Here is a 10,435-nt window from a genome sequence, read left to right on the forward strand (position 1 = left end):
CTATACGTTACTTAAAATTAGTTCTGGAGAACGGAAGGGATAAACTAGGCTATGTTCCTTTGTTAGACGAACATAGGTTAGAATTTTATTACAGCCTAATTACAGTAAACGTAGATAATAACAAGATTAGGATTACGATTCCCTTTGATTCTTCTGATGCCTGGCAATCTTACAGGATATCACCATTTCCGACTTTCATGACGAATCACTCAAATCCAGTAATATCCAGTTTGACAGGACACGTATTGATTTCCCCAGACAAGGAAACATATACGGTCATTAAAGACTTAAATCAATTAACTCACTATTCAGACGCAATGGATAGAAAAATATGTACAGCTGACTCATTTGAATTCCGTAAAAACTTAATGGATTCATGCGAGTTAGGTATAGTGCTAGACGGTGCTCTCTCCCATACAAGTGAAAATTGTCTGGATAAGCTTTATCCCTTTGACAATAAAGAATTCAATTGCAGACTGAATAATGGCTCGTGGATACGATACGACAAGGACGGCTTCAATGTATCATGCCCTGACGGATCCACATCCTTCACCCACATCTTCGTAGCAGCAGATGGTTGTATCGGGACTTCCCCGAATTCCATGGTGACTGGTCTATGGACAATCATCAGAGAACGAGCCTACTTCGCGAACTTCACGTGGACCTCTACAATGCCAGCACTTCCTCTCCCATACAACGGAAATGTGGCAAAGCGGTTGATGAAACTTACCGAAAAGGACCACCTGTCACCGACTTATAAAGAGATTCTTCAGCCCATACTACTGGCTGGTTTGTGTTTCACGGTGGTGATATTTATCGCCGTGAACATCCTTGTTTGGCGTAGGTTACGGCACAGCAAGCAGCTAAAAAGGAATGAGTTGCATAGCCCTGGCAATACCCCCTATTTAATCCAGTTCAAAGCTGTTTGAGTGGCCACCTCATTCGCTAAGGGAGTAATTTGTCGGGAAGATGTTTGTATGAAAAGCTGATTAGTACGCTAGTAATATGTAATTAAAGAAATTCTCTACATTTGCATTGTTAAAAATACATTTAAAACAACATTTAAAAAAATAAATAAAATAAAAAAGGATATAAATCATTTTTTCTCTCGGCATCTAATAAAAATATATAAGCCGGAATGTTAAAAAAGAAAAGAGAGAAAAAAAAATATAATAAAATATATAACAGAATCTATGGGCATCTAATAGAATATATCAGCCCTATATATAAATATATATATATATATATATATATATATATATATATATATATATATATATATATATATATATATATATATATATATATATATATATATATATATATATATATATATATATTTATATATATATATATATATATATATATATATATATATATATATATATATATATATATATATATATATATATATATATATATATATATATATATATATATATATATATATATATATATATATATGTACGAAACCGTGGTACGTGTACGTACCAGGAATTCGTGTTTGTGCACTAAAAATTGAGTATCTTGTTTCTAACAAAGGTAACAATTATTCTTTATCAAGTTACCGAATCATATGTAAATCAGAATTTATTGTTTTTTGGTACCATGAATCATTTGCTAGCAATGACCATATATATGATCTTGGTTTTATCATGCATTTTTCTTTTTGCTTTGGTAATATCTTTTTTGTATGCATTATTGTTATTATTTTTTAATGTGCCTATTTGGACATTCGTCCTCAGTTCACTATGGCTAAAGTTAAACAAAGAATAATGCGTATGTCCAGTCACACCTAATAACCATGTTTCGGCTTGTTGTTAAATTTTTGTAAAAAAAAAAAAAATTGAGATAGCTGGTCGAGCTAATGTAATGATTAGAATAGTTAATATTACATGTTTAAAACAAATGACGTAATATGTCATGTTGGTTGGAAGAGCTAAGCCTGGGATTTGCTGTAGTCATTCAAATTGTAAACAGGATGTATAATGCAAACCTCGGCAAATTGACATTCTTTCTTAACGTCAACACATTGTCTCCTCGTGTGAAAGTTTGTGACGTCACCGGATGCAGGTGTCTTCCGATTCCGTCACGTGGCTAAATTAAAGCAAGCATACGATATCTGTGATATCGATAATTTATTCAGTTCATATCTAAACTTCACCAGAATTGGTCATCTGGACCAACACAGCTTCCTCCAGTGATGGAGATGTTTAACTCTGTTGTTTTATAGAATAAAACTTAAAAACTATTAAGATGTATTCAGTTAATCCATTTAAATACATCTGAAAACAACTCATACTCAAATGTGTGCTTAAGACAGTAGCACGCCAATATAGATATATATATATATATATATATATATATATATATATATATATATATATATATATATATATATATATATATATATATATATATGTTGTAATATTATTGCTTTATTTTCCTAAATTATTTAAGTTTTTATAGATGTATAAGGTTTATTATACTGTAGACTTATTGTTTACTTTTGTTTTGATAGTTTATCTTTTCACCGGTGGTTATCTTGGTGTTTATTATTGGCTAACGACTATTTTATATTTTCAAGTTGTGTTGGTTACGTGGCAGCTCTCCTTCATTATCCGAGGTATGGAGGGTTTCGCTTGGAGGAGTTGGCCTCAGTGTGATTCTGAGCCTCCAACCTTGAAGGGCACGATAATTGGTGCTGGATTTATTATATTCATCGCCATTACAGAGCTGCATTGTGAAGCTGTTTAGCTTACCAAGGATATCCTCGCTCTGCATTAAGGATTTTTATCCTACATATATTAAACTGCCCTTGGTTCAGTAAAAGCCAAGGGGACCTCTCTGCCCCAAGGTAAAAATTTTGATTTATATTTGTGTGTCGGGCCCACGACCTGTACTCCTGGGCGTTCTGCATTATTGAACCAGTCACCACCATTGTTTTGGATCCGTGTTTTCTGCCGCCTGAATTAAGCCATCCAGCTGAAGAGTTTATTGTCCTCTGAGGAAGGAGGAGACCCCTAGAAGTGAATGAGGAATTTGTTAGGGATATTTAATGTGTAATTGTTAGGATATTCTTACTTTTCGTTTGCCTCTTCCTTTCTGGACCCTCTTCCCTTTTTGTATGCTTGTGTTGATGACCTTTCTTTAATTGTGTAATTGTTTTCTTTTACAGGGAGTTTAAGAGTGAGTGTTTATCATTAATTACTGTATTGTTGAGGTTCAGGTGTTATTTCTGACTAAAACTTGTGTATTAAAATTAAGTATATTTTTGTGGTATTTTCTTTGTCCCCTTGAATTGACTTTGCACTCTTATTGAAATTGTATACTATTCCACCTTTTGTGGACTTAGTATGGTACTTAAGTGAATACTGTTTGAAAAGTTTAGTGTTTTTGTGTGGTGGTCAAGCTTTCCATCACAAAATGGCGACCGTGACAGGATCTTTTTGTTCCTAAGTATTCACCGGTGTATGTGCAAAGTAAATTCTTGGGGTTGTTTTTCAGGCAGCATATTTTCACCTCCTCGTGGTTTTTTTTTTGTAATTTAGTATTGTGTGAATAATAGTGGTCAGCATGGTTAATGTACTAGACCTCCTTAGCGGAGAGGGTTGGCAAGAAAGGCTTGCAGAGTTGAATAGGGAAGATTTGGAAATTGTAGCAGAACATTTTGAATTGGAATATGATGTGTCAATAAGAAAGGGTGTATTGCTATTGCAAATTTATGAATATGTTAAAACTGTAAAGGCTGGTGGGGAACAAGTGAAACCTGATAAAGCACTGTTGTCTGTAGAAATTTTGGATAGGCAAATTGCTCTGAGGCAGATGGAGTTTGATATAGAAAAGTTTAAGGCGGAGGAAAGAGAAAAGGAGAGGCAGCATGAGATTGCCATGAAAAACTCAGGTTCCTCTTCTTCCTCTCCCCCTTCCCCAAATAGGTCAGTAACGCCTGCTATTAATTTAGCGCAGGCTCTCAAATTTGTGCCTAAATTTGAGGAAGACAATATTGCAGAATTTTTTGTTTCATTTGAGAGGATTGCAGCAAGGTTGGAGTGGCCCCAAGAGTATTGGACCACTCTTATACAAAGTAAATTGATTGGAAGAGCTCAGAGGGTGTATGTAACTCTGGAGGAGGATCTGTCATCAGATTACGAGTGTGTGAAGGCTATCGTCTTGAAGGCCTATGAGTTAGTCCCTGAAGCCTATAGGCAACGCTTCAGGAACTTAGAAAAAAGCAGGGAGCAAACTTTTATTGAATTCGCAAAATCGAAGGAACAATATGCTAGTGATTGGTTCAAGTCCAAGGAAGTGGTAAATTTTGAGAAATTGAAGGAATTAATGTTGGTGGAGGAGTTCAAGAGGTGTGTTCCGGATAAACTGAAGGTTCACCTCGAAGAGTTAAAACTAGAGACCATTCAGGAGGTAGCCATCGCTAGTGATGAGTATTATTTGTCTCATAAGAGTGAGTTAGGGGGAGTAACAAAAATGGTGAAGTCCGGATGGGGTAAAGTAGGTAGGAATAATAATTTCAACAATAATAATAATTCTAACAATAATAATAATGCAGGGATGTTTACTAGAAATAATTATAGAAGTAATGATCAGGGCAATGCCAATACTAATATTAATTTTTCTCCTAACAGGAATAATAGACCTAAGATATATAATCCCGAGAAATTGAAAACATTGACGTGCTTCTTTTGCAATAAGAAGGGGCACGTAAAGAGCATGTGTTATGCATTTAGAAACTCACAAAATGCTAATGTTAGGCCAGTGATGGGTGTGGAAGAGAGAGAGAGAGAACCTACCCCAACAACATCTGCTGATCAATGACTACCTGGTTGTTTTGACAGATATTTGTCCTTCGGTAGTGTCTCTTTCGCCAATTCGTCCGAGAAAAGACGTGTGCGTATTTTGCGTGATACCGGTGCAGCTCAGTCTTTGATATTAAGGGAGGCATTACCTTGTAATTTTGTACCCAAAAGTGGGGAATTTGTGTTATTGGCTGGTTTTCCTGATTCCGTAAAGTCATATGCTATTGAAAATTTTAATTTAATCTGCCCTTCCTTTGCAGGGGATTTGAAATTGGCCATAGTTGATAAATTCCCGGTTAAAAATGTTGATGTTGTGATAGGGAATGATGTTGCTCTGAAGAATAATACTTGTCCCATACTGATAAATCCTGATAGTGAAGTAGCAGTAGTTACTCGTTCTAGTGCTAGAATTGTTGACGCTGCAGAGTCAACAATTGATCTAGATTTAAGTAGTTTAGAACGTAGTGATAGCGTAGTTGTAGATCTTGGGATTTTGAAGGACAAACTGAATTGGACTATTGAAGAGCTAATCAAAGCTCAGAAAAAGGATTTTCGGGATCTCCCTATTGAGTCAGGTGATGTGACTGATATAACCGGTCCCAAATTTAAAATAATTAATAATATATTATATAGGTTGACTAGGCCTATGGAGGCTGATAACTTTGATTATGAAATTTTGAAACAGATAATGGTTCCATTTGTTTACAGGAATGAGTTGATATCATTGGCACATGAAAGTGGTTTGGCCGGACATTTTGGCATTCATAAGACTTCTGGCAAGTTGTTAATGAATTATTATTGGCCGAAGTTGAAGGCGGACGTAAAGAAGTTTGTCAATAGCTGTGATGTTTGTCAGAAGGTCGGTAAACCTAATCAGCTTATTCCAAAAGCGCCTCTATGTCCTATTCCCGTGGTTTCCGAACCTTTCACGGAGGTCATTATTGATATTGTTGGACCATTACCAAGGACTCGTAGTGGAAATGAATATATTTTGACTATCATGGATAGGATGTCTCGATATCCCGAGGCAATACCACTACGTACAATAAAAAGTGTTAAAATTGTAGATGTACTAATTGACTTTTTTACCAGGTTTGGGATGCCTAAAATTATTCAATCGGATTGTGGTTCTAATTTTGTTAGCAGGTATTTCAGAGATAAAATGGCAGAGTTAAATATAAAACATGTGACCTCTTCTCCATATCATCCAGAAAGTCAGGGAGCTCTGGAGAGATTTCATCAAACCCTGAAATCAATGGTAAAGAAATATTGTTTGATTAATGGTTCTGAATGGGATAAGGAATTACCTTATTTGTTGTTCGCTTTTCGTTCTGTCCCAAGTCAGTCTTTAGGTTTTTCGCCTTTCAGCCTTGTGTTTGGCCATTGTGTTCGAGGTCCTCTTGATGTTGTTCGAGAGTCCTGGGAGGGAGACGTCCCTGAGATCAATTTATTAGATTATGTGTCTAATCTAGGTGATAAGTTAACAAAAGCTTGGAAATTTGCAGGTGAAAATTTATTGTGTAGCCAAAAAAGAATGAAGTACTTTTTTGACAGAAGGTCTAAAGCACGTGACTTTGCGGTAGGCGACAAAGTTTTGGTTTTGTTACCCATTCCTGGAAATCCATTGAAAGCATCTTTTTCAGGTCCTTGGAAAATTCTGAAAAAAATTAGTGAAGTTAATTATTTAGTAGAGACTCCCGAGAGAAGGAAACCTTTTCAGCTTTGTCACATAAATATGTTGAAGGCTTATGTAGAACGGGAGAAAGTCACTCCCGTGGCAACCATAGGGAATGCTGTAGTTTCCGAGAACGATAAACTTTTTTCTTTTTCAGAGGGTGAAAGTATTGATGATAATTGTTTTAATGGAAGTGAATGGCGTTCAGATAATAAGAATTCTTTGAAACATTTTTCTGGTATGGTTTCTCATTTAAGTAATGAAGAACAAAAGTCTTTAAAGAAATTGGTATTTAATTATAATGAATTATTTTCGGATGTACCGGGAAGGACTAATGTCCTTGAACATGACGTGGACGTAGGTAATGCCACTCCTGTGAAACGAGCGCCTTACAGGTTGAATCCCTTTAAAAATGAGGTTGTGGCGGAGGAAGTTGATTATATGCTAAAACATGACCTAATTGAACCTAGTCAAAGTCCTTGGTCATCCCCTGTTGTATTGGTAAAGAAACCCGACGGTAATTTCAGGTTATGTTTTGATTACCGTAAATTGAATGAAGTGTCTAAGTCTGATTGTTACCCATTACCACGAATTGAGGATTGTATTGATCGTATGGGTAAGGCCAAGTACATTAGTAAATTCGATTTGCTGAAAGGTTATTGGCAGGTTCCTCTTTCGAAGCGGGCAAGGGCCCTGTCCGCTTTCGTAACACCCCAGGGACTATTTCAATGTAAAGTGATGCCGTTTGGTATGAAGAACGCGGCTGCCACCTTTCAGAGGTTAATGAATACTTTAGTCTATGGTTTAGAGGGGTGTGTAGTTTATATTGATGATATTGTTATTTATAGTAATGATTGGGAAACTCATTTAAAACGTATTAGGGCACTGTTTGAGGTTTTGAAGAAAGCAGGTTTAGTAATTAATTTAAAGAAAAGTGAATTCGCAAAGGCGAGGGTCGTATATTTGGGTCATGAAGTTGGTAATGGTAAAGTTGCTCCTAAGCAAGCAAATATCGAATGTATTGAAAAAATGTTAATCCCTAAGTGCAGGAGGGATGTCAGAAGATTCCTTGGGTTGGGTGGGTACTACCGAAGGTTTGTTAGAAATTTTTCTGACATCGCCGATCCTTTGACTAATCTCTTAAGAAAGAAGGTAGCTTTTGTCTGGACTGATGAAACACAAAGGGCTTTTGATAATTTAAAAAGAGTATTAATTAATTTCCCTGTCTTAAGAGCTCCTGATTTTGACCTTCCTTTTTCTCTTGCCACGGATGCAAGTGACGTTGGTGTAGGAGCGGTGTTGTTGCAGAATGACGAGCAGGGAGTTTCTCATCCTGTCGCATTCTTTTCAAAAAAATTGTCCTCCGCCCAACGTAGGTATTCCACTGTGGAGAAAGAGACTCTTGCTTTAGTATTTGCTATTAACCATTTTCAGGTTTATCTCTCCTCCTCAGATACACCTATTAAGGTCTTGACAGACCATAATCCCCTGACCTTCATCAGCAGATACAAAAATAAAAATCAACGATTGATGAGGTGGAGTCTCATGCTGCAAGAATGGAATTTAGAATTTTCCCACATCCCAGGAAAAGATAATATTGTTGCCGATTTTCTCTCTCGCAGCGTTGAATATTAGTTGATTGACAGAGGGCTATGCAGTTATTAAAGGTAGTATCTGTATCGTTCTAATTATGGTGTGTGTGCTGTTGAAGTGGGCACGTAGTGAGTAGAATTAAATGTATATTTAAGATTTATTAATCATGGTTTGTTTACAGAAGACTATAATGTTCTGGGTATATTATATGGGATCTTTAAGGTTAAAAGGTGAGGGTGATCACTGGTACTTTCTAATGATTGATTAATTAGATGGGTCATGGGCTCACGGGTCTGTAGCACAACAGCCGTTTTTTAGGCGCTACAGGCTGGTGTATGAGTGGTACCCTAGACTGAGTTAAGGTTAATCTACTAAGGTTTAGAGATTTCAGGTACGATAAGGTTGATAATAAGCTAAGAGATAGGCACTAATCTGGTATTCTGTATTTTCAGGCTAATAATTACGCTTCATCGATTTTGTTTGTTTGTTTGCGCAGGGAAGTCTTGTGGTGGTCTTCTCTGTGTCGTTCGGTGTGTGTGTATGTATTGGACACTATGGTGATAAGTGTGATATATAACACTGAAATAGACAGTGGTTTTTGTGATCAACTTTTATTGATAGTGAGTGATGTGTATCCCTGAAAAGGAACAGTGTATTGAGTGTGGAAAAGGTTATAGCCTTTGGACTATATATACAGAATCCGGTTGTTAGTGCAATGACTCTTAATTAAGTTTATTAATGATATGAGTGATGTGAAATTTTTAGGTTTGGTACCTATTTATCGAATGGTGATGTTTTGGTTTTCTGGTTTTGGAAAGTTTACTTGTGATTAATTTAGGTTTAAGATTTTTTTTTAGTATTGGTTATATATTGCTATCCTTGTGAGCTGCAAACCTTGGTACTTGCCCCCCTCTTTCCTTTTGTTTGCCATGTTTTTGCAGTTTGTTTAATAATCATTTTTGAGTGTTGGTTTAATATTTCAAAGTTTTGAGTGTTGGTTTAATATTTCATTATGTGATAACCTGTATGTTGTAATTCAAATCACTTTAAAAAAAAAAAAAAAAAAAATTTTTTTTTTTTTTGGTTGGGTGAGGAGGTGTAATATTATTGCTTTATTTTCCTAAATTATTTAAGTTTTTATAGATGTATAAGGTTTATTATACTGTAGACTTGTTGTTTACTTTTGTTTTGATAGTTTATCTTTTCACCGGTGGTTATCTTGGTGTTTATTATTGGCTAACGACTATTTTATATTTTCAAGTTGTGTTGGTTACGTGGCAGCTCTCCTTCATTATCCGAGGTATGGAGGGTTTCGCTTGGAGGAGTTGGCCTCAGTGTGTTTCTGAGCCTCCAACCTTGAAGGGCACGATAATTGGTGCTGGATTTATTATATTCATCGCCATTACAGAGCTGCATTGTGAAGCTGTTTAGCTTACCAAGGATATCCTCGCTCTGCATTAAGGATTTTTATCCTACATATATTAAACTGCCCTTGGTTCAGTAAAAGCCAAGGGGACCTCTCTGCCCCAAGGTAAAAATTTTGATTTATATTTGTGTGTCGGGCCCACGACCTGTACTCCTGGGCGTTCTGCATTATTGAACCAGTCACCACCATTGTTTTGGATCCGTGTTTTCTGCCGCCTGAATTAAGCCATCCAGCTGGAGAGTTTATTGTCCTCTGAGGAGACCCCTAGAAGTGAATGAGGAATTTGTTAGGGATATTTAATGTGTAATTGTTAGGATATTCTTACTTTTCGTTTGCCTCTTCCTTTCTGGACCCTCTTCCCTTTTTGTATGCTTGTGTTGATGACCTTTCTTTAATTGTGTAATTGTTTTCTTTTACAGGGAGTTTAAGAGTGAGTGTTTATCATTAATTACTGTATTGTTGAGGTTCAGGTGTTATTTCTGACTAAAACTTGTGTATTAAAATTAAGTATATTTTTGTGGTATTTTCTTTGTCCCCTTGAATTGACTTTGCACTCTTATTGAAATTGTATACTATTCCACCTTTTGTGGACTTAGTATGGTACTTAAGTGAATACTGTTTGAAAAGTTTAGTGTTTTTGTGTGGTGGTCAAGCTTTCCATCACAATGTATATATATATATATATATATATATATATATATATATATATATATATATATATATATATATATATATATATATATATATATATATATATATATATATATGTGTGTGTGTGTGTGTGTGTGTGTGTTTCAGTGTCTGTATGCGTTTCAGTGTCTGTATGCGTCTAATCATTAATCTATTTGTTTTTTTTATTCATAATATTTGCTTTTAATTATGCATATGTAAATAATTAAATTATTTTTGTGTACGATTCTCCCCTCA

Source organism: Palaemon carinicauda, chromosome 14, assembly GCF_036898095.1.
Source record: "Palaemon carinicauda isolate YSFRI2023 chromosome 14, ASM3689809v2, whole genome shotgun sequence".
Classification (NCBI taxonomy): domain Eukaryota; kingdom Metazoa; phylum Arthropoda; class Malacostraca; order Decapoda; family Palaemonidae; genus Palaemon; species Palaemon carinicauda.